We start from the raw sequence: 26,069 nt of genomic DNA, 5'->3' as shown, positions 1-26,069 counted from the left end.
TTGGTTAATAATAGAAATTCGTTGTTCTTGGTAGAACTTCATTGTTACTTAATATAGTCTGAGATGCCCCAAGACGGTTGGTTGGTTAATAAAAGAAAATTATTGTTATTGGTAGAAATTCATTGTTATTGGTAGAACTTCGTTGTTAGTTAATACATTCTGGCATGCACCAAGAACGTTTGGTAAACAATAGAAATTCGTTGTTCTTGGTAGAACTTCATTTTTAGTTAATACAGTCTGATATGCACCAAGAACGGTTGGTCAATAATATAAATCGTTGTTCTTGGCAGAACTTCATTTTTAGTTAATACAGTCTGATATGCACCAAGAACGGTTGGTCAATAATATAAATCGTTGTTCTTGATAGAAATTCATTGTTAGTTAATACATTCTGGCATGCACCAAGAAGGTTTGGTAAACAATAGAAATTCGTTGTTATTGGTAGAAATTCACTGTTAGTTAATACAGTCAGATATACGCCAAGAACGGTTGGTCAATAATAGATGTTCGTTGTTCTTGGTAGAACTTCATTGTTAGTTAATACATTCTGATATGCACCAAGAACGGTTGGTCAATAATAGAAATTCGTTGTTCTTGGTAGAACCTCAATGTTAGTTAATAGTCTGAAAACACCAAGAACGGTTGATCAATAATAGATGTTCGTTGTTTTTGGTAGAACTTCATTGTTAGTTAATACATTCTGTGACATGCACCAAGAACGGTTGATCAATAATAGATGTTCGTTTTTCTTGGTAAAACGTCAACATTATTTAATACAGTTTGAGAATGTTATTAATATAAATGATTTGTTTTTGGTAGAACTTTATGTTTTGTCACTGTTTCTATTACTAACCATAAATATATTATACTATTATTTCTTCAATCATTCAATTCATATGCCCAAACCATCTCCAACACGCCTTTTATAATTTTATTGATAATGCTCTAAAAATAATGTAATTCTCTTTGATAGATTTAGCAGTGAAAATGCAAAGCATTTTTGCTAGATGGAAAACGAGTATACATAACTTGACAGAACAGAAGTCAAATTGTCACCAAAAATACCACGGAAATAAACCTAAGACCTAGTTTAAGAAATAACTGCGACAAAAAGGTACTTATCATAATAGAGCTGCTTTTGGATTGCATGCCAGAATCCATTTATTTAAAATAATAACTACTGTTTCGCGAAAACTTATTTCGACTGTAATGATATACGCGTTTTCAAATTAAATATAATGGCATGAATTCCAGTGGCCGCCAAACCGCGGCTCGAGTGTGGCTCAGCCACAAATGTGGGCGACCCTGCGCTGATATGGAAATATTTCATGTATTTACTAAGCTTCCACACACTATTAAAGGTATCTCAACTTGATAAGAAAAATCTATCATTGATATGAAAAAAAATTAAGTGTGTAAATAGTGCTATGGTAGTGACGGGTAGTATTGTTTGCATGCTGTGGTAGTGATTGTCCTGACGAAGAGACTGGTACGTCTCGAAACCGGTAGACATAAAAATCTCGGTGAGTGGTTATATAAACTAATATTACTAACATTTTTCTAAAAAAATATAAAAGTAAAAATCTATCGTTCCTTTATATATGAAAGAAGATGGAAGTCTGAGCATCCCAATTCTTACGGTCTGGTATTTGGCTGGCTTAAGTGATCACTTTGCTAAAGTGATCGCTAAAGCCAAATGCCAGGTCGTAAGCCCTGGGAAGCTCAGACTGAACGGCCCATTACGACCTATGGGATCGAATGCAGAGCGGACACCGCAGTAACAAAAAACGCGCTGAGTGTCAGAAATGAAGACTCTAAGGAACACATCTAGCAAGAGTCTACGAGATAGAAAAATCACACCAGGATAAGAGAAATATGTGAGATCGAAGATGTCGTTAGGTGGGGAAGGCGACTAAGAAGACAATGGTAAGAGCGTGTGAGGAGTATGGAACCATCCAGACTCCCCCACATTGCATTGCACGGCCAAATTGCAATGTAGGTGACTTCCGGACAGACCACCAAAGAGATGGATTGACAGCTGGGAATCGACGCAGAAAGCTAATCTCTCTTAAAAACAGGCTACAAGGCCTACACCAAAAGTATATTTGTTAAATTTTTTATTTAAAGTTAATAAATAGCGTACCTACCTTCATAGATTTGTTTAGGAAATTTAGCTTAACAAAAACCTCTATTGTTGGACTGTGGATATTTCGCTCACTCCTTTCAAGAACGTCTCAAATAAAAAATTGTCAATTTTCAGTTGTGCATGTTTTCGGAGTGCCCAGAAAATGTACTATATCCCAGCAAAAGAGGCATATTTTTATCTTAATATTTACCCGCTACAGGGCAGAAAGTGTTGTTTTTGCATTTTGAAGAAAAGGTATTGTTTGATTTTTTTTAAATATACTAAACAATTTTCAAATGGAGAAAAAAACTTAAGGTTTTACCTTAAAAGATCTGTTGCACAGTAAAATTTCAATAAGTGGCTTGATATTTATTTTTAATACATCGTATTATATTTTTAAACTTTAAAAACGTTCTCCTGAAAAATCAAGTTTTTTGATTTACGACGTTCTTGAAAGGAGTGAGCGATTTGTCTCTGTTGACTAATGAGTTTGCGACCAAACTAATATGACATACAAGCAAGGATTTGTAGAAATCGTACTTATTTAAATACATAAATGAATGATTTACGTCAGAAAAGGAACTATAGACTTGGCAAAAATATATTTTTGAAAGTACATACATGTATATATTGTAAGTACATGTATAATAATTATGTACATAATTTAAAGACAATCTTTTTAAAATGGCAGGTAATAATTCACGCATAGTTAGATCCAGAACAGGAAAAACTGTGTCTTAAAATATATATTTAAATAAAATCAGAAAAATACTTTTGATGAGAGAAATATTTACGTAACAAAAGTGTATTGTAACGTATATTTTTTCGTAAATATACATGTATTATTTTTTGACATCTCATCAAAGATGAAGAAGAATATGGAAGTCTGGGCATTTACGGGGCTGACGACCGTCATCGGCTGGTTTAAGTGATCACTTTACACAGTATTTGGACACACTCAAAATGTTGTAAATATACATGTAGATATAATTTATCTGTATTTTGGCTCTTTAGGCATTGAATACGACAGCATTATATGTTTATATATAATAATAATAATAATAAAACCCTTATCCGCACCCCAATGGTGCATAGGGCACTGCATTATATAAACACAGTGTTATCTTGATCGTTTACACGTGAAGGAAAGGTGATCAGCCCTCCGCTTCAGGTACCAGTCCAGGGTAATAATATTGAATAAATATTACAGTGAACAATTGAACAAACATAATTTAAATTATAATATCGTTTTATTTTTTATTTTTAATGTTACCGAGTTGTAGTGTTTTTTTTTTTAAGTTACTACTAAGTTAAAAGTTTTTTGCGTGTGAAATCCCATGCCGGATGTTTTACCTACATACAAAAAACAAGTGGCATAAAAAATACAAAACGCATGTTGGCTCTAGAATCTAAAAAAAAGCAGGTAAAAGATGGACCAATATGGGCGGACGCCAAATTCATACGCACACCATTTTAGGGGATTTGAAACTCACCTTAATATGTATTTACAAAATTTTACTAATGTATTTCTCAAAAATGAAGCGTTTCGAAATATGTATGTTCTAAAAGCCACACAATATATTCTTTAAAAAAATGACACCACAACATATCGCTCACTCCTTTCAAGAACGTCATAAATAAAAATACTTGATTTTTCAGGAGAACGTTTTTAAAGTTTAAAAATATAACACAATGTATTAAAAATAATTATCAAGCCACTTATTGAACTTTTTACCGTGTAACAGATCTTTTTAGGAAAACCTGAAGGTTTTTTCTCCGTTTGAAAAATATTTAGTACATTTAAAAAAATAATTAAACAACGCCTTTTCTTAAAAATGCAAAAACAACATTTTCTGCCCTATATTGGGTAAATGTTATGTTAAAAATATGCCTCTTTTGCTGGGATATAGTACATTTTCTGGGCATTCCGAAAACATATACAACTGAAAATTGACGATTTTTTATTTATGACGTTCTTGAAAGGAGTGAGCGATATATGAAAAAGAATATGGAATATTAATATTATTTACAACATATTGAGTCTGACCAAATACTTGTCCACAAATCTGGCTCCAATTAGGAGTTATTTTAAAATAATAAAAAATTGACATCTCAACATAGATGAAGAAGAATATGGAAGTATGGGCATTTACGGAACACGCGTGTAACATTCACCATTCTTAGCACAGAAGCAGTGTTATCTTGATCGGTAAACACATGAAAGAAAGATGATCAGCCCTGCGCTTCAGGTACCGGACCCGGGTAATATTAGTAGTGGTAATATCAGATTGAAAAATCACTTATATTTATTTTGACCAAAATTAAATATTTACAGCTGAATAACTGCTTCATTTCTGTTGAGATAACAATAAAATCTTGATAAAAACACGCTGTGCTAATCAATCTAGTACTTATGTACAAAGATTTGAACACAATTAATATATATCTTTTTACAAGATTCAGATTGTATATCTCAAAAAGTGTTTAACAAGTGATAAGAAAAAAATGAGAATCGAATGAGTAAAGAAAGGATAGTTAAATACGAATGTGGTTGGTAATAGAAGCAGAGGAAGATCGAGGAAAACGAGACCCACCACTGCGGGGAAACGGCGTGATGTTAGTAGTAGTAGTAGTAGTAAAATAATTTTTAAGGGACAGTAAATTTATTTACAACATTTTGAGCGTGTCCAAATACTTGTTCACAAAATCTGGATTATCTCAGATTACAGGAGTTATTTTCATATTATTATTTTTTTTTTTTTGTGTGATTATAATCCAGGATTCGGATATATAAGAGTTTCCGCTTAATAAAAAGCTTCTTTACATCTCACCAATAGATGTCTCTAGTGAAGTTCTAGTGATTCAAGAACAAGGTTTCTAAATTGGTTCATATATATAGAACTTCCAAGAATTTGAGTAGTGTGGTTGTCAATAATGGGTAGAATTGGTGAATGTTACACGTGTGTAAAGTGATCACTTAAACCAGCCTATGACGGTCGTCAGCCCCGTAAATGCCCAGACTTCCATATTCTTCTTCATCTTTGATGAGATGTCAAAAAATAATATGACAGTAAATTTAAAAAGATAATATCTTAAAATGACAATAATTTTAAAGTGACATTTATTTAAATGGTACGTACAACAATTTCAAAATTACAAAAATTTCAAGTGACAATAATGAAAGCAGGTATTTATTATTATTCATATAAAACAATGGAACAGTAAAAAAATCAAATAAAATATCATATGAAAAAAAGGAATTAAAATTAAAACTGTTACCTTTTTACGTGAAAATAAGTCAATCCAAGAACCAAGACGATTGGAAACGTGTACATAGCTAAGAGTGGCATAACTGACATAACGATTACCACTTATTAACCGAAACACTTTTTAACCATAACACTTTTTAACCGAAACTGTTTGGAAAAACCGCAATGAAACTGCGTAAAACATGAAAATAAACAGTTGGATCTTGTAAGAACACCAACTAAAAGAATATCCAAAACAAATATGTCGTAAAAATCACTTTTAAACCGAAACTGTTTGAAAAAACTGTAATAAAACTGCGTAAAACATGAAAATAAACACTTAAATCTTGTAACAATACCGACTAAAAGAATAGTCGGTAGTATAAATCACTTTTTAACTAAACCGAAACTGTTAAAAAAAAAAAAACAGTTATAAAATACGATAAAAATAAAACACTTATTTTTGTAATGAAATTAATTTAAATAATATAACCGCTTTTTAAGCGAAACGGTTCGTAAAATCCATAAAAAAAAAACTAGAAAAAAACTGAGCACTTTGTTTTTAACAGCAACTAATTTAAATGATATACGAATGAACTTTTTATGGTAAAAAAAAATTAAAAATACTTCAAAGTATTATTAATTTTAACAATTTTTCGATGTTCCGTTTAGGTAGGTAGTTTGCAGATGCCTTTAGGGTACGTCCGCTCGTGACAACTTCTGTCAGATAAGTGATTTGTCGCGATGTGTGTTTCCCTTTATAAGCTGTTTGCTTTTGTTATCGTACGCATTGCAGTTCCTGGTAACACGAAGAGGTAAATAATGCCTAATACTTGTGGCAAGGTCGCTGTCACTGAGCTATAACAAACACAGTTCCTATACAATACAATGGAATTGTTTAACTGACGAACCATCCACTACGCCGCTTCTCCGCTGGGCTAGGCAGAGAAAACAGAACGCCACAACAATCCGTATTTGCGAACATTCTTCGCTTCTTCCACATTCGTGCACCGCCGATCATTTCGACTCCTGTCCCGAACGCTTTCAAGTATTTGGCATACCTGATCGTGCCAAGTTTTCCTCGGTCTTCTTCTCCTCCTTTTTCAACTTCATTCGGTTCATATTTTTTTCCGTTCTTTCCACACTCATTCGTTCCACATGTCCAAACCATCTCAACACATCTTTCTTAATTTTATCGACAATGCTTATCTCAACTTTGCATTATTATTTTTTTATTTCACGTGATCATGAAACCAGCCTACGACGGTCGTAAGCCCCGTAGACTCCCATATTCTTATAATTTATATTTGAAGCACTAACTTTGTCATTTTCCATTTTATAATACAAATTTATTTTTATTTTATTTTTATTATAATTTATTAATTAGCATCATTATTTTTTGTCCGTCACCGTAGTGTAATGGTCAGCGCGCTTGCCCACCATTCTGGAGGTCCCGGGTTCGATTCCCAGAGGGGGGTCTAATAAATATGTGATTTTTTCACTCTAATATTTATTTAATATTACCCTGGACCGGTACCTGAAGCGGAGGGCTGATCACCTTTACCTCGTGTGTTAACGATCAAGACAACACTGCGTTTATATGATGCAGTGCCCTATGCACAATTGGGGTGTGGATAAGGGATCGAATATTCATTCGAAAATAACAAAGTTCATTGTTATTTTCCATTTTATAATGAAAATGTAACATTGATTTAAATCACTATAAATATTATTTATTATTTAAATACTAAATATATTATTATTTTGAGAAATAAAAAGACTTTGTGTTTTGATCCACTCACATTTTTACTAACCAACTAGTTTCGGCAACAACCTGTTGCCCTCTTCAGGGTTTAATTTACATTTATCAAAACACAAAGTCTTTTTATTTCTCAAAATAATACATCAATATGATCCACAAAGTTAATGCTTTCAATATTCAAAACATTAAATATATTATTATAATTATCCCATATTCTTCTTCATCTATGATGGGATGTCAAAAATAATATGAAATTGTTCAATTCTTAATGTTTTTAATATATTTTTAAAATGACTTTACACCCATTTTGGTTTCGGATACCGTCGATAAGAGGTTGGAATATTCTAGAGCAGCCATACTCAACCAACGGCCCGCGGGCCGCATGCAGCCTGCCAAGCGTTTTTGTGCGGCCCCCAACACATTTATTATCAGGAACATGATTTACGAAATCTGGCATTCTCTAAATATAGAATCGTATATCTTGAGATTTATTTTGACTTTGACGTACAGACATGGGAACCCGAAGAGGATGGTCGTTGTCGTGTCAACATCAGATCTGGTATAAGAGTGTAGCTACTGCACACGCTAGATTTATTCCCAAAAAACAAACATTTGACAGACAAATATGCGCGCTATTATTATTCTGTTTTGGTCATATTTTTATAAATCTCAAATGGTTTTCCAAAAAAACGGGGGTGGTGGGTTTCATGATATTTTTTGTCATACCAGTATAGTGTTGCGGCCTGCGTAGCTTTATAAATATATGTATGCGGCCCGAAGAAAAAAAGGTTGAGTATCATTGTTCTAGAGACTAACAATTATAAACAAGGGTCGAGAAGATTTATGGGTTTGTTCTGTGAAAAATTCGCAAAGGAAGTATACAGAAATGGCTCGGTCAGGTAAACAATACATCCGAATTGTAATTGTCGTCCAAAGTCCAAGGAACAATAGATGGGCTTACAGGCGTACGTGAGGAGAAACACGAAATAAAGGGATGTTCGAAATAGCCCTAGAATACCTAATTAGCCCTTTTTTGACATCTCAACATAGATGAAGAAGAATATGGATATAAGAACATTCATGATTGCTACTGCATACACGAATGTATGACTGACTAACCGGTATATTCAGAATTTCAACCAGGCAACCATGGATATACTGAGAATAGTGAATTTTCTAATGAAAACATTCGCTTGTGTCTAGAAACTATAAAAATGCCCTTAAATATTTTCTGATATCTCAACATAGATGAGGAAGAATGGAAGATATGGAAGTCTGGGCATTTACGGGGCTTACGACCGTCGTAGACTGGTTAAGTGATCACTTTAAACACGTCTAACAATCACTAACAATCTACCCATGATTGACAACCACACTACTCAAATTCTTGGAAGTTCTATATACATATATGATCCAATTTTGAAACACTGTACAAGAATCACTAGAATTTTCACTAGTAACATCGATTGGTGAGATGAAAAAGCTTTTTTTGTATGTCAGTGTATGTTTGTATTGAGCAGAAACTCTTTTATTTGTATATCAAAAAAGAATATGAAACTCCTGTAATTGGAGGTGATCCAGATTTGTGAATAAGTATCACACACACTCAAAATCTTGTAATTAAATCAACTGGTCAATTTATAAGCTAAAATAATAAAATGAAAATGATATTTTCTGGCGTTTCTCATGTATGTTATTATAATCTAGGATTCGGACCCCACATATAAAAGAAAGAGTTTCTGCTCAATAAAAAGCTTCCTTCATCTCACTATAGATGTCTCTAGTGAAATTCTAGTGAATTCAAACATTACGTTTCGGATTTGAACAATATAAACAGAAGTTCCAAGAAATTGAGTAGTGTGGATGTCAATCATGGGTAGAATCAGTGAATGTTACACGTGTGTAAAGTGATCACTTAAACCAGCCTATGATCGTTGTAAGCTCCGTAAATACCTAGACTTCCATATTCTTCTTCATCTTCGTTGAGATGTCAAAAAAATAATATGATAAATAACTCCTATTATAATTGTAGAAAATCCAGATTTGTGAACGAGTATTTGGACACACTCAAAATTTTGTCAATAGCCCTTAAACGGATAACACACACACACACACATACACATACACACACACACATCCAAAGTGATCGAATTCAAAAACAGATTTAAGGAACGACATCGTTTTTATTTAAATAGTCCATCTCTACCATATTTATCTATTTATTTTTTGATTTGGCGTTTAATTTGTAGAACTCCATTTTAATTTATGTATTGATTTTTAAATCAAACACAGATTTTTTGAGACTACTAAGTTGTATTTTATTAACAAAAACTCATCAAAAATAAATTTTGTGACAATTGTTTCGCCTAATTATGGCATTCGTTTGAAAATGCCATAACTAGGCGACACAATTCGGCTGTCCAAACTTAAAACACAGTAAAAGACATTTATTTGTAATACGTTTTTTTTTGTAGTAAGTAGATTCTACTTAGTCCAAAAATGCAAAAAAAAACGTACCACAAAAAAATGTCCCTTACTGTGTTTTGAGTTTGGACAGCCGAATTGTCACAATATTAATTTTTTATGTGTTTTTGTTAATAAAATACAACTTAGTATACCCAAAATATCTGTGTTTGATTTAAAAATACACATAAATCTATCATATTTAATTATATTTTAATATCGAAGTAAAGATAAATTAATTAATTTCTCATTCCATATCATTAGTTACTCATTGATAAGCGAACCAATCAAAGACTAAATATTGTAATATTGATTGATTTGTGAGGTATAACAATGTTATCGAAAATAAATATTACTGATAAGCAATATTTGCGATATTAATAATTTTGATTACACAAGGTTCATCTTGACTGAAGTCTATTGTCGTCAGACGTCAATTTATTTTTCATATCATTTTTTGATATCTCATCAAAGATGAAGAAGAATATGGAGGCATGGGCATTTACGGGGCTGACGACCGTCATAGGCTGGTTTAAGTGATCACTTTACACACGTGTAACATTCACCAATTATACCCATTATTGACAACCACACTACTCAAATTCTCGGAAGTTCTATATATATATGAACCAATTTAGAAACCTTGTTCTTGAATAACTAGAACTTCACGAGGGACGTGTATTGGTGAGATGTAAAGAAGCTTTTTATTAAACAGAAACTCTTATATTAGAATGTGAGGTCCGAATCCTGGAGTATAAAAACACATATCGCTCACTCCTTTCAAGAACGTCATGAATCAAAAATCATCAATTTTCACTTGTGCATGTTTTCGGAATGCCCAGAAAATGTACTAAATCCCAGCAAATGAGGCATATTTTTAACTTAATATTTACCCGCTACAGGTCACAAAATGTTGTTTTTGCATTTTGGAGAAAATGTATTGTTTAATTACTTTTTTTTTCATAAACTGAATATTTTCAAATGGAGAAAAAACCGTCAGGTCTTACTTAAAAAGATCTGTTGCAAAATAAAAATTTCAGTAAGTGGCTTGATAATTATTTTAATACATTGTATTATATATTTTAACTTTAAAAACGTTCTACTGAAAAATCAAGTTTTTTGATTTATGACGTTCTTGAAAGGAGTGAGCGATATGAGAAACGCCAGAAAATATCATTTTCACTTTTATTATTTTAGCTTATAATTTGATCAGTTAATTTATTTACAACATTTTGAGTGTGTCCAAATACTTAAAAAAATAATATGAAAAAAAACTCCTATAATTGGAGATAATCCATATATAAGTCAATTTATTTAATAAATTAATTGATGAATATTGGACACACCTAAAATATTACTATCTATCCTTGGAACCCATCTGAAATCAGTTAAAGCAAATAAAAACCTATCAGCGAAAGCTAAACTGGCAGTACCCAACGCAGTCCTGAATCCAACCCTGAAGCGATGCATGGTGTTGGCAAAAGAAGGACGAAAGTAGACTTAATGCAGTCGAAATGCGATCCCTCAGTTGAATGTGCGGCAAAACGATGTATGACAGATGTTCGAATGGTGAAATAATGCAAGGCTGAGATAAGTATTATCGATAAAATTAAAAAAGGTGTTTTGAGATGGTTTTGACATGTGGAAAAAATGAGTGAGGAAAGACCGATAAAACAAATTTATGAGGCGAGTGTACTTAAAAAAAGAAGCAGAGTAAGACCGAGGAAAACTCGGCATCAGATAATCGAAATAATCGGCAGGTATCGATGAGGAGATGGAGAAAAGTGCAAGATACAAAAAATGTTTGCAAAGACAGAGTAATGTTAGGTTTTATTTTTTCTGCCTACCCCAGCGGAGATGCGGCGTATTGAATAGTTAGTTAGTTAGTTAAACCATTCCATTATATTGTATTTGAATTGCGTTTGTTATAGCTCAATGTACGTATCGCTCACTCTTTTCAAGAACGTCATAAATAAAAAAACTTGATTTTTCAGGAGAACGTTTTTTAAGTTTAAAAATATAATACAATTCATTAAAAATAAATATCAAGCAACTTACTGAACTTTTTGCTGTACAACAGATCTTTTTAAGTAAAACCTGAAGGTTTCTTCTCCATTTGAAAAATATTTAGTTTATTTAAAAAAATAATTTAAAAATTCCTTTTCTTTAAAATGCAAAAACAACACTTTCTGCCCTGTAGCGGGTAAATATTAAGTTAAAATTATGCCGCTTTTGCTGGGATATAGTACATTTTCTGGGCATTCCGAAAATATGCACAACTGAAAATTGTCGATTTTTGATTTATGACGTTCTTGAAAGGAGTGAGCGGTATGAGGAGATGCATGAATCTGGAAGAGGCGAGAATGTTTGCAAAGACAGAGTGGCATGGCGTTCTATTATATCTGCACACTTCTGCGGAGAAGAGACGTGATGCTTAGTCAGTAAGTTAGCTATTTTAACGGGTAACCGAGAAACAGTATCCATAACTATTTATATTAAAATGACCTTCCAATCCCACGTGTTGTGAACTTATTACTGTACACTAAATGAGGAGTCCACTTGCGAACCACGCTATGTTAAAAAAAATAGCCGCTCCAATCGGTAGAAAATTAAAATTGTCGACGTCTATATTTAACATAATTTGCTAAAACTCGTTAAGTTAGGATAAATAAAATGGAATAGAAAATATAATTTATATTTGAAGCACTAACTTTGTGAGGCTCTATCCGCCTCCGTAGGGTAATGGTCAGCACGCTCGGCTACCGTTCTGGAGGTCCCGGGTTCGATTCCCAGGGGGGGGTAAAATAAAAATAAGTGATTTTTTCACTGTAATATTTATTCAATATTACCCTGGACTGGTACCAAAAGCGGAGGGCTGATCACCTTTCCTTCATGTGTAAACGATAAAAAAACACTGCGTTTATATGCAGTGCCCTATGCACCATTGGGGTGCGGATAAGGGTTTTATTATTAACTTTGTGATTTTCCATTTTATGATTAAAATGCAACTTTGTTTTAAAATCACTATTAATATTTTATTAAAACTTAATTATAATGTCTACCGGTTTCGAAGCTAACCGCTTCTTTATCAAGAGTGATTAATACTAAGCTTCGAAACCGGTAGACATTATAATTAAGTTATAATAAAATATTTTTAGTGATTTTAAAGCAAAGTTACATTTTAATTATATTATGGAATAGAAAAATTAGTACTCTTGCAAAACTCGCTATGCCGATGGACAGTTCACTTTAAATCTCTCAAAAAAGCTGAAATCGGTAGAATATTTTTTATTTTAATTTTAATTATTGATTTGGCGTTTAATTTGTAGAACTCCATTTTAATTTATGTATTGATTGTTAAATCAAAATAGTTTGAGTTTACTGAGTTATATTTTATTGTTAAAAAACACATAAAAAATAATATTGTGACAATTGCTTCGCCTAGTTATGCCATTTTCAAACAATTGTCATAATTTTAATTTTTGTGTTTTTTTTTTTAATTAAATACAATTTTTAATAAATGTTTTATTTAGTAAATTCCAGTATTTCTTAAAATCTACTGTGACATGTCGCTCACTCCTTTCAAGAACGTCATAAATAAAAAATCGTCAATTTTCAGGTGTGTATGTTTTCGGTATGCCCAGAAAATGAACTATATCCCAGCAAAAGAGGCATATGTTTAACTTAATATTTATCCGCTACAGGGCAGAAAATGTTGTTTTTGCATTTTGAAGAAAAGGTATTGTTGAATTATTTTTTTAGACATATTAAATATTTTTCAAATGGAGAAAAAACCTTCAGGTTTTACCAAAAAAGATCTGTTGCACAGAAAAAACTTCAATAAGTGGCTTGATCTTTATTTTTAATACATTGTGTTATATTTTTAAACTTTAAAAACGTTCTCCTGAAAAATCAAGTTTTTTGATTTATGACGTTCTTGAAAGGAGTGAGCGATGTGTTTCAATGCGTTCCGCATCATTTTCATACGGTGTTTGAGAATCAATTAATGAAATAATAAAAACAACTTAGAAGACTCCAAAAATCTTTGTTTGATTAAACAATTAACCTTAGATAAGTAAACTTTATTTGTAGATACAATGCCATTTGTGGTACAAAGCTGTGCGGATAAGTGATTTATTGTTAAATGTCTCTTACATTCATTCCTAATAAACCGAACTTAAGTGCTTTGTAACCGGTTCCTATTTTTAATAAATAGTTTTGATTAAGTCCGCCAGATGAATATTTAGTTATTAAGGGTTAATACGTTAAAAAAATATTTAAAAATATTTTGTACCGGTTGCCGCCATTGGCAAAAAACTTTTTTTTTTTAACATAACGTGGTTTGCAAGTGGACTGCTCAAATAAGGTAATTGCACTAATTCTAAGCGATCCATTTCAACAATTGGTTTAAATTTTACGCCCATCCAAACGCTGTGATGACGATTGAAGTTTTCAATAGTTTACAAAACAAAGCGATTGTCAAGCTAATCACTACTAATTACCGATAATCTATGACTGCATTTAAAATGCGATAAAACAAAACGTGTTTTCATAGAGGCAACTAAATGCGTGTATGGAAAATACCAACATACGTATCGTAGTCATACAGGAGAAAGTGACCAACTGCAGTTTTTACTTTGACATTTAACTTAGTTTTTACTTTTTAGTACGCTCGGCTACCGTTCTGGAGGTCCCGGGTTCGATTCCCAGGGGAGTCAAATAAATTTCAATGTAATATTTACTCCATTTACACTCTAATATTTATTCCATATTACCCTGGACTGATACCTAAAGTGGAGGGCTGATCACCTTTCCTTCACGTGTTAACGATCAAGATAACACTGCGTTTGTATGATGCAGTGCCCTATGCACCATTGGGGTGCGGACAAGGGTTTGAATGAATTTATTTTTTTTACATTTGATCAGATTCTTTGTTCGTTATATCCGAAGTCCGTTAAATAGAGGTCCGTTATATCGATGTTTTACTGTACTTCACCTTCACAGTGAGTCACATTGGTGGACGTGCCGAATACCATAGCGAAATGAAGAAACTCAAAAGCATTAGGTTTTCAGTTGTGGAGCATTTTTGGAAAGTTTCTAAAGGTAATCACACTTAAATAGTAATTTGTCACCGTGTCGACATGTCACAGCCTGGAGGGTTGACATATTGCTCACTCCTTTCAACAACGTCGTATATCAAAAATCGAAAATTTTCAGTTGTGCATGTTTTCGGAATGCCCAGAAAATGTACTATATCCCAGCAAAAGCGGCATATTTTTAACTCAATATTTACCCGCTACAGGGCCAGAAAGTGTTGTTCTTGCATTTTGAAGAAAGGGTATTGTTTATTTTTTTTAAAAATAAAACTAAATATTTTTCAAATGGAGAAAACACCTTCAGGTTTTACCTAAAAAGATCTGTTGCACAGTAAAAAGTTCAATAAGTGGCTTGATATTTATTTTTAATACATTTCATTATATTCTTAAACTTTAAAAACGATCGCCTGAAAAATCAAGTTTTTTGATATATGACGTTGTTGAAAGGAGTGAGCGATATTACCAATTCTTCCGTCCATTTGTGACTCATTTTGGACGAATTTATGAATAATTAGTCATTTTGTTTATCGAGAGCCATTGCAACAGGGTATTTTCATCAAAAAAATTTTGAGTGTGTCCAAATAATTTTCTGTGTCCATTTTCTGGCGTTTCTCTTGTATGTAATTATAATCCAGATTTCGCCAGACCTCGCTTACAAATAAAAGAGTTTCTGCTCAGTAAAAAAAAGCTTCTTCATCTCACCAATAGATGTCAATAATGAAAATTCTAGTGATTCTTGTACAATGTTTCGAAATTAGATCATATATATATATATAGAACTTCCAAGAATTTGAGTATAGTGGTTGTCAATCATGGGTATAATTGGTGAATGTTCCACGTGTTACGCGTGATCACAGCACCCTCGGCTACTGTACTGGAGGTCCCGGGTTCGACTCCCAGGGGGGGTCAAATAAATGTATTTATTCAATATTACCAGAAGCAGACGGCTGATCACCTTTAATTCATGTGCTAACGATCAAGATATCACTGCGTTTATATGACGCAGTGCCCTATGTACCATCAAGTGCGGATAAGGGCTTAAAAAGTTTAAACAGGGTCGTCCTCTGTAGTTTGTACCTGCCTTCCGTAGTCGTAAGAATCAGGTCTGGGTGTCTTATATTATGGCCCATCCATTTGACTGTGTGCCCTGTGCACCATCGGGTGCGGATGAGGGTTTGAAGAAGAAGAATAACATAGTTTTATACTATAACATCGTCAAATATACTTTACGCGGTACATAAAAGTCACACAGTCAATAAGAAAGGATTATATTTTTCGTATCTCATATCCACATTTCCATCCGTTTTTTTTTTAATTTTCCCAGAGGCAAGTGTAGCCATCAAAAACTAATATCGCAGAAGGTACTTTGTCACTGCCAAACATTGTATGATATGACTTTTTTTACGTCGAGCGAATCGCTTGGATTTATATCAGTGTGCTCATATGAACCACGTATGTAATATTCAAATAATCCGTGTACATATAACAATTTTTAACTTAGTTTTGTAGGCAGGAATAATTTTTAAAGTCCCAGCGGTTATACCAAAAGTCGTTTTATACAAACACACGCCACAAATATAAAATTATTATATTTTTATTATAAAAGATAATATAAAAATAAAACCCTTATCCGCACCCTAATGGTGCATAGGGCACTGCGTCATATAAACGCAGTGTTATCTTGATCGTTTAACACATGAAGGAAAGGTGATCAGCCCTCCGCTTCAGGTACCAGTCCAGGGTAATATTGAATAAATATGACAGTGAAAAAATCACTTTTATTTATTTTACCCCCCTTGGGAATCGAACCCGGGACCTCCAGAACGGTAGCCGAGCGTGCTGACCATTACACTACGGAGGCGGACAAGTTTTGTATAGCAGCAATAATTTTTAAAGTCCCAGCGGGTATACCAAAAGTCGTTTTATACAAACACACGCCACAAATATAAAATTATTATATTTTTATTATAAAAGATAATATAAAAATAAAACCCTTATCCGCACCCCAATGGTGCATAGGGCACTGTGTCATATAAATGCAGTGTTACCTTGATCGTTTACACATGAAGGAAAGGTGATTAGCCCTCCGCTCCGCTATTGAATAAATATGACAGTGAAAAAATCACTTATATTTATTTTACCCCCCTTGGGAATCGAACCCGGGACCTCCGGAACGGTAGCCGAGCGTGCTGACCATTACACTACGGAGGCGGACAAAAAGATATAAGTACCGAAATAAAGAGTCGAAATAATCGGCGGGTATTTATGACGAGATGCGTGAATGTGAAGAGGCGAGGAATGTTTGCTAAGATACAGTGGTACGTATGGAGTTCTATTATCCCTGCCTACCCCTTCAGAGAAGCGACTTGATGGTTATATTTATTACCATATTTTACTATCGACACATTAACAGTTTATATTTTATTATCGACACATTAAAGAGTTGGGTCGATAGCTGAGAATCGACATCGCAGGAGGCTAAGCCCTCTTAAAAACAGGCAACAAGGCCTACAACAAGATGAAGAAGAAGAAGACATTAACAGTTTAAAGAATTTTTAAAAGATTTTTTGCTCATTATAACCGTGAATAAATGTATGGAGAAAATCATAAACTAAAATAAAGAATAACTCATCGTTATATCTGAGATCTCGCTATATCCGCGCTCGTTATAACCGAGTTCGACTTTGAAAGGTCCCACGTGTGATAAGATAAATAGAAAATAAACAGGATATTGTTTGACATACAGAATGTTTGACAGTTTTCCAATAGCGTTGACACGAAATGTGGTATTATTCCGTTATTCGCAGTAATTTTGAAGGGCAAAAAGATAAGTAGAATCGGCCATTTGTGTGGAGAGAATATAACCACAGAATATTTATGTTAGGGGATCGAGGATGGACAATATATTCCCTCTTTTAAATCAGTATGGCGCGTTTAACTCTGTACGTATATAAGTATGCCCAGAATATGTTTTTAATTTTAAATTACTTAACCATTTTGTCCGCCTCCGTAGTGTAATGGTCAGCACGCTCGGCTACCGTTCTGGAGGTCCCGGGTTCGATTCCCAAGGGGGGTAAAATAAATATAAGTGATTTTTTCACTGTAATATTTATTCAATATTACCATGGACTGGTACCTGAAGCGGAGGGCTGATCACCTTTCCTTCATGTGTTAACGATCAAGATAACACTGCGTTTATGTGACACAGTGCCCTATGCACCATTGGGGTGCGGATAAGGGTTTTATTATTATTTATTATTATTATTAACCATAGAATACTCAACTATCGTAAAAATTACGACGGTAAACTAACGACTCCTGGAAAAAAAGATATTCGCGTCGTTCCTGCGCCCCTTGCTTCACAGTACCTTCCTAATGTACCTTTTTTTTCATTCTGACGTGATCACTTAAACCCAAAGAATGTAACTATTACTTATAAATTAATTCAAGTTTTTAATCATCTTATTTATTCCATTTCTATGCCATATTTACATTTGTATTTACATTTGAGTTCAAAACAGCCATCTATGTTGGAATCGAGAAAGCTTTTTAGTAAGCAAAGACACTTGGCTTTCTGGAAACCCGCCTGAAAACATGATTTTGAATTGTTTATGTAGCTTATAATAACATATTATTTATATTTTATTTAACAAATTATTTTTTGATATTTTGACGAAGAATATGGAGGTCTGGGCATTTACGGGGCTGACGACCGTCTTAGGCTGGTTTAAGGGGTCACTTTACACACGTGTAACATTCACCAATTCTACCCATTTTTGACAACCACACTACTAAAATTTTTGGTAAGTTCTTTTATACACATATGAACCTATTTATTCTTCATCTTTGATGAGATGTCAAAAAATAATATGAATATAATTCCTGTAATTGGAGATAATCCAGCTTTTGTGAACACGTATTTGGACACACAAAAAAGTTGTATATAATTTTAACGGTTATTTTATTTACACCATTTTGAGTGTGTCCAAATCCTTGTTCACAAATCGTGATTTTCTCCACTAAGAGATATTTTTACATTATGACATCTCAATACAGATGAAGAGAATATGGATCCATATTCATCTTCGTCTACGTTAAGATTTTAAAACGTAAAATTAACATAACTGTTTATTACTTATAGTTAGCATAATGTAGCAGTAGTTGTGATAAGTTTTTGGAAACAAAACCTATTAATTATATTAAATATTACAGCTTAGATTGCCATTATGAGAAACTTAGTTTTCGGGTTGTTATCCCGTGTAAATAATGTCCGTTCTGCCCCAGAAAGGGCGACCAACGATCACGCCAGCTGACGAGATATACCATATAATAATACTGTGAATTTTAGACATGTGCCATCGAATTAAAAAATCGATTTTAATTTTTATTATTTTTATTTTCAAAGCCTCTTCTTTCTCGCAAAACCTCTACGTTTAGAGGCCTGTCTGCATGTAGGATAGTAATGACAGGGAAGGTAAATGTGAAAAATACATCGCAAACACCCAGATCGTTTGAAAATAAATCTTTCTTGAATTCATAAGTGGAAATCGAACCTGCAACGCCAGTTTTGCAATCGACCGTCTACCCAACTACGCCATGGCGCCAATCAAATGACGATCTAAAAAAAAACTTTTACTACTGACTCCTATAAGCATCCAATGAAACATAGGGCACTGCATTAAATTCACGTTGAGATGGACATGTGGAACGAATGAGCGAGGAAAGAGTGGTGAAACCAACTTATAAGGCGAAAAGGAACAGAGGCAGACCGAGGAAAACTCGGCATGATCAGTTATGTCAAATACTTGAAAGCGGCCGGGTCAGGAGTCAAAACAATTGTCAGGTATGTAACAAGGCGAAATAATTGTCACAAATTTAATTTTTGTGTTTTTTATAATAAAATACAATTCATTGTTTGATTTTAATACTTAATATATACTTATTTTACAGTGGAGTTCTGCAAATTAAACGCCAAATCTATAAACAACGGTTACCATCCCTATCGGGTAACCGAAAAAGTAACCGTCACCGATTAGTCCCATCTCTAGCTGTATTTCCGAGGTACAAATCCGTTTAAAGTGAGAATAATAGCGGGACAGCTGTCTCAATATTGGATTTAGATAATAAACACACTATATTATATCGCACATGTGCGAGATACTGTAAAACTAGCTAGTTATTTGATATATTATTTCTTCTACCCCCTCTTCATCCTTCAACATCCCAAGGACACAGCTTGTATAGATCATATACCGGTTAAATGAAATTAAAATCATTAATTCATCTCCCCACCCAAGCACCCACCCATCTTTCTGAAACTAATTCTAGAATTGCGGGCACAATTTCTAAAATGATAAAACTAAACGCATTTAAACTATAAATTTTGCATTAATTGTTATTATTATTTTCTATTATTTTTTTGTTTGTAAAAAAAAAATACTTGACACTGGCAGAAACATCCTTTCACTGGGTGACTGCCAAACAAATAAATAAAAATAAAATAAATCATAAGTTGGTCCCCCCACAGCGAGTGTTTTTGCCTAGAATTTTCACTCATGAATTACATGAAATTATAGTAACTTTAAACATAAAGAGTAAATCCACTCACGAGTAGGCAAAGGCTATAAAACTTTAAAAGCTTACGCCTGAGTAGGGTCATGATAAGCGGTGTTTCATAAGCCGTAGCTAAATTTCAGAGTCACTTGGACGTAAGATAAAAAAATGGTCCCCCCACCTAAATAGAGTCAGCTTACCATTATTATTACATACATGTTAATTTCTCACTGTACTAAACTGTATTTTTTTTGCTAACATAAATTTATTTTATTTTTTATGTTGTTATATTTGTAAGTTTAAAAATAAATTTTTTAATAATGTAAATGAACCTCTCGTCACGGATTCTGCCTAGTGAAAACACAGAAACACGTGTCACAATAGATATAAAGAAATATTAGTATTTACCAAGTAAAACGCACTCAAAATGTTATAAATACACATACGGTTTTGAAAATTATGCGGCATGCATCGAAACACGTCTCACAATAGATTTTAAGAAATAGTGCTATTTACGAAAAAAAACTTAAATTAAAATTATATGGATTTCACCATAAAGTGACTGCAGAATCAATTCATGAAAGAAATAAATAAAATAACTGGTCAAATTATAAGCTACATAAAAAAAATTAAGTATTTCAATTTAATCTAAGATTCGGACCTTGCATACAAGTAGAAAGAGTCTGTTTAATAAAAATCTTTCCCTATTTCAACATAGATAACGGTTATGAACTCACATGTACTACGTCACGAGTTTGATCAATATATCTTTCTTCAAACCCTTATCGCACCCGATGGTGCATAGGGTAATGCATCATATCAACGCAAGTATTTTCTTGATCGTTAACACACGAAGACAAGGTGATCAGTCTTGCGCTTCAAGAACCAGTCTAGAGTTAATATTTAAAAAATATTACAGTGCTAAATCATTCATATTTATTTTCATCCCCCCCCTGGGAATCGAACCCGGGACCCCAGCACGGTAGCCTAACACGCTAACCATTGCACCACGGAGGCAGACTTGTTTTCTATTTAAACTTAGTCAAGTATAAAAAACAGACGACATTTTTATTGCTATTTAAAAATAAACGACGAACTTAATAAAAATAAATAACTTGTGATACATATAATAAATAATTAATAATAAAAACATAAAATAAAAAACATAATTATAATAAAAATTAAAAAATTAAATTAAAATATCGTAAAAAATATATATATGGATATATTATATAAAGCGCGTAAACTAAATACGTCACAATATTTTTATATATGATACATACTCATTATTATTTCACTGAATTATAAAAATGCGATATGAAAAATAAAATCGTAAAGAAAAACGTCTTAGATTTGCGTACATCGTGAGTCGCGAAATATCGAGTGTACCACGGTCTAGCGCCGGTATGAGCTGTGGCAGACATGCACCCGGCGAGCGATAGGGCACGACTGAGCGCCGCGAGCCGATACGGTGCGAACTGTCAAAGCGGTCGGCGGATGCGCGAACGCCACAGCTCAAAAAATCAATTATCGCATATTGGATTATTCACGGTAGTCATTTTCAAAAAGGGGGCACTAATTCGTCGCGAAGGGCGAACGTAGACTTCAGCTCGGATCAATGAGTTAATTTGATGATGTGCTGTGACGTATGTTACGTGTATCATATCGCTCACTCCTTTCAACAACGTCATATACCAAAAATTGACAATTTTCAGTTGTGCATGTTTTCGGAATGCCCAGAAAATGTACTATATCCCAGAAAAGGCGACATATTTTTAACTTAATATTTACCCGCTACAGGGCAGAAAGTGTTGTTTTTACATTTTGAAGAAAATTATTTAACAATATATTCAACAAAAATTATTTTAAAAAAAATAAGTATCCTAAATATTTTTCAAATGGAGAAAAAACATTCAGGTTTTACCTAAAAAAATCTGTTGTACAGTAAAAAGTTCAATAAGTGGCTTGATATTTATTTTTAATACATTTCATTATATTTTTAAACATTAAAAACGATCTCCTGAAAAACAAAGTTTTTTTAAAGGAGTGAGCAATATGTAAGAGAGGGTTAGACAAAGGAATACAGTAAACCCCCCTATAACATTGAGATAGGTACCGCGTTATCGGAGGGAACGTTATAAGGGGGTCAATGTTTTAAGTTATATTTTTACATTTTCACCAGCGGAAATGAAATGACTGAAATGAGTCAATATTTAATTTTAATTCTTCTTCTTCAAACCCTCATCCGCACCCGATAGCCCGAGGCCCGGCGTATAGGGCACTGCATCATATAAACGCAGTGTTATCTTGATTGTTTCACACGAAGGAAAGGTGATTAGCCCTCCGCTTCAGGCACCAGTCCAGGGTAATATTGAATGAATATTATAGTGAAAAATCACATTTATTTATTTGACCCCCTGGGAATCGAACCCAGGACCTCCAGTACCCGACCGAGCGGCTGACCATTACACTACGGAGGCAGACAATTAAAATACAACATTTTGAGTGTGTCAAAATACTTGTTCACAAAATCTGGATTATCTCCAATTACAGGAGTTTTTTTATATTATTTCTTGACATCTCATCAAAGATGAAGAAGAATATGGAAGTCTGAGCATTTACGGGGCTGACGTTGTCAATAATGGGTAGAATTGGTGAATGTTACACGTGTGTAAAGTGATCACTTAAACCAGCCTATGACGGTCGTCAGCCCTGTAAATGCCCAGACTTCCAAATTCTTCTTCATCTTTGATGAGATGTCAAAAAATAATATGAATTTAAAAACAATTTAAAACATCTACCCTCCATAACGTTCTCTCCGATAACGCGGTAGGTACTTATCTCAACGTTGTAAAGGGGTTTACTGTATTCGCACTTACATTGTGCGACACAGAAATTTATTGTTTGATTTGGAGCATCTCGACAACTCGTATCGTGCCGCGAACGCCATTTAAAATGTTTAATAATACGCTTCCAGCGTTTAATATCGCCGTTTCTTATTGATATTCAATATAAAATCTGGGTTACAGAACACATAAAAGTAATGGTTTTCGCGTCGTTCCTCCAATGTCCGACAGCAAAAAGGAAAGCGAAACCCTTCTCATTTAATTTTCGTGGTGTAATGGTTACCTTGTTTAGCTACTAACTGTGCTGGAGGTCCCGGTTCGATTCCCACGGAGGGGGGGGGGGGGTAAATTAAATAAAGGTGATTTTTCACTCAAATATTTATTCAATTTTACCCTGGACGGGTACCTGAAGCGGAGGGCTGATCACCTTTCTTTCATGTGTTAACGATCAAGATAACACTGCGTTTATATGATGCAGTGCCCTATGCACCATTGGGTGCTGATAACAGTTAGAAGAAGTAGTATAAAACGTTGCTCCTCTTCATATACGTATCCCTTGTTTTTTTAAAGATTTTTTAAAAATAATTTTAAGTCTAATGAGTCAATTTCATTTTTATAATGCATTGTATTGTTTATGCTACTAATTTTGCTTTTAAGTATTTGAAGTACTTGATCGTGACAAGATTTCCTCGGTATTCCTAAGCTTCTATTGCCAGCAACATAAGCCTCATTTTTTTATTCTTCACACATTAAATTCACACGCCAGAATCATTTCAACACACTTTTCTTAATTCCAACAAAGGGTTGAAATCGCAATAATTTTTAAATGATAAGTCGATATTCCATAGACAAAAATAAACTTCTTGTAAAAAAAAACATTTTTTACGCTATGCAGAATTCTCTATGCCTCTTTGGCGTATAAACGCCGGGTAGGTACTGAGGCTGGAATAACCAATTAAAATACAGGACAATAGATGGCGTTATGTGACACAGTCGCGCTAATTGGGAGAATGGAAATGACTTTTTTTAAATCCTTCAAAAGCTACGGAGGCCGGCCGCTGTAGGGGTAGAACAAAGCGATGGAGAAGTTACGGCAAATGAGAAGGTGAGATAAGAAATATAGCCGAATAAAGATTTTAAAAAAAAAGAAAAAAAAAATATCGTCGGATATTAAATATTTTACAAATAGAATTAACAAGGCAAATAGTTTAATAAAATTACAGTAGGTATACAGATTGTTCATTTCAAATTGAACGTTTCACAAATCAAATTGTACGTTTTATAAAACAAATTGGACGTTTATCTTACCAAATTGGACGCCTTGAAATCCAAATTATACATTTCACAAAAGTAAATTGGATGTTAACAAATCAAATGGGACGTTTTACGAACCAAATGTGACGTTTTACGACCCGAATATGACAGTTTAAAATCAAATTGGACTCTTTACTAACCAAATTGGAGAATTTACAAATCAAATTGGACGTTTTACGACCCGAATTTAATGTTTTACTACTCAAATTGGACGATTAACACATCAAATTGGTCGTTCTACGACCCGAATTTGACGTTTTACTACCCAAATTGGACGATTTACACATCAAATTGGACTTTTTACGACTCGAATTTGACGTTTACTACCCAAATTGGACGTTTTACAAATACAAAATTTATTTTACGAGTAAATGTATTTTTTAAATATTTTTTTAAAAGTACATACATATATTTTTTAACATTTAGTAACTCGTTTTGATGGTTCACCTGGAATGTAGATACCCCATTTGTGCTTAGAACAGCAGTGTACTAAGTGCTCTCAAATCTCCCGAGGCATTGAATTACAGCCTCCGCTAAGGACCTTTCTTGGCGGGTGAAATATTATTTAATTTATCAAACTGGGGGAAGAAAAAAATATCACAGCTCGCCTTATTTTTCAGCCATTACGCTTGTGTATTGTGAGTCTACCTGAGCAAGGTCTAATTTTAAACGCACTATTTTATTTTCATATAAATATAGGTACCCAGCCGCGCGTTTCTGTGGCTCAATCTGGTAAAATTGAAAAGAAATAAAAGAGACAGCATACATTTTTATTATATTTCATTTCACAATGCCTTGTGAAGCGATGTAAATATTTTTGTAAATCTATGAAAAAAACAATGCAATCGAAAACATTGGTTACAGCAGCTGTCAAGAGGCATCCTGCCAGCCACAAGCGTAGTTTAGTTTTGCGCATGTTGCTGTTGCGTTTAACAGATGGCGCTGCCATCGCAATCAATAAAGCTTTAAAACAAACCTGTTTTTATATGTCACGGCTGTAAAAACACGCGCATACTCGAATGCAACGTTTTGCCAATTTATTAAAGCAATCGAAAATATCATACAATTAAATAAATAAATAATGTGTGCTTTTAAAAAGAAATAAATAATAAAAAAGTGTATTATATTTATTTATTTTTTGACATCTCATCAAAGATGAAGAAGAATATGGAAGTCTTGGCATTTACGGGGCTGACGACCGTCATAGGCTGGTTTAAAAAATTATATGAAAATAACTCCTGTAATTGGAGATAATCCAGATTTTGTGAACAAGTATTTGGACACACTGAAAATGTTGTACATAAAAGTGGTTTAAAAAATATATATCTTATCACAAACATGAAAAATAATATTTCTCATAAAGATATTGCCCCATACTTCAACCCTTTCAGGCCCTTGACCTCGTTCTGGGATGTTTCCACGAGAGAGAGTTTAAGAAAATTGTCTATTCCCTTAGAGAAGGAGGGTAGGTATTATATGTAGGTACAGGAGCGGGGAAGAAGTGATTCTCGGGTCGGCCACTGGAGGGTGAAGATAGGAATACGTGAGGAAAAAGTTGATGGAAGAAAAACATTTTTGTTAGAGGAAAAATTTCATAAAAACGGCATATTACGGCCCGCGCTCGTCCGATATCAAACCAACGAGAATTGATGTCGCAAAAAA

General features: G+C 33.6%; 1 protein-coding gene across 2 annotated transcripts in view; it reads right to left on the bottom strand.

Annotated features, from left to right (window-relative positions):
- Flo2 (flotillin-2) overlaps positions 1-26,069 on the bottom strand; it is a 547,503-nt gene that overhangs the window by 10,106 nt on the left and 511,328 nt on the right. The gene's annotated exons all lie outside the window — the stretch shown is intronic.

Source organism: Brachycentrus maculatus, unplaced genomic scaffold, assembly GCF_059751285.1.
Source record: "Brachycentrus maculatus isolate JH-2025_06_01 unplaced genomic scaffold, ASM5975128v1 h1tg000285l, whole genome shotgun sequence".
Classification (NCBI taxonomy): Eukaryota; Metazoa; Arthropoda; class Insecta; order Trichoptera; family Brachycentridae; genus Brachycentrus; species Brachycentrus maculatus.
Note: the sequence above shows the minus strand (reverse complement) of the source record. Positions and strands in the feature narration are given on the sequence as shown.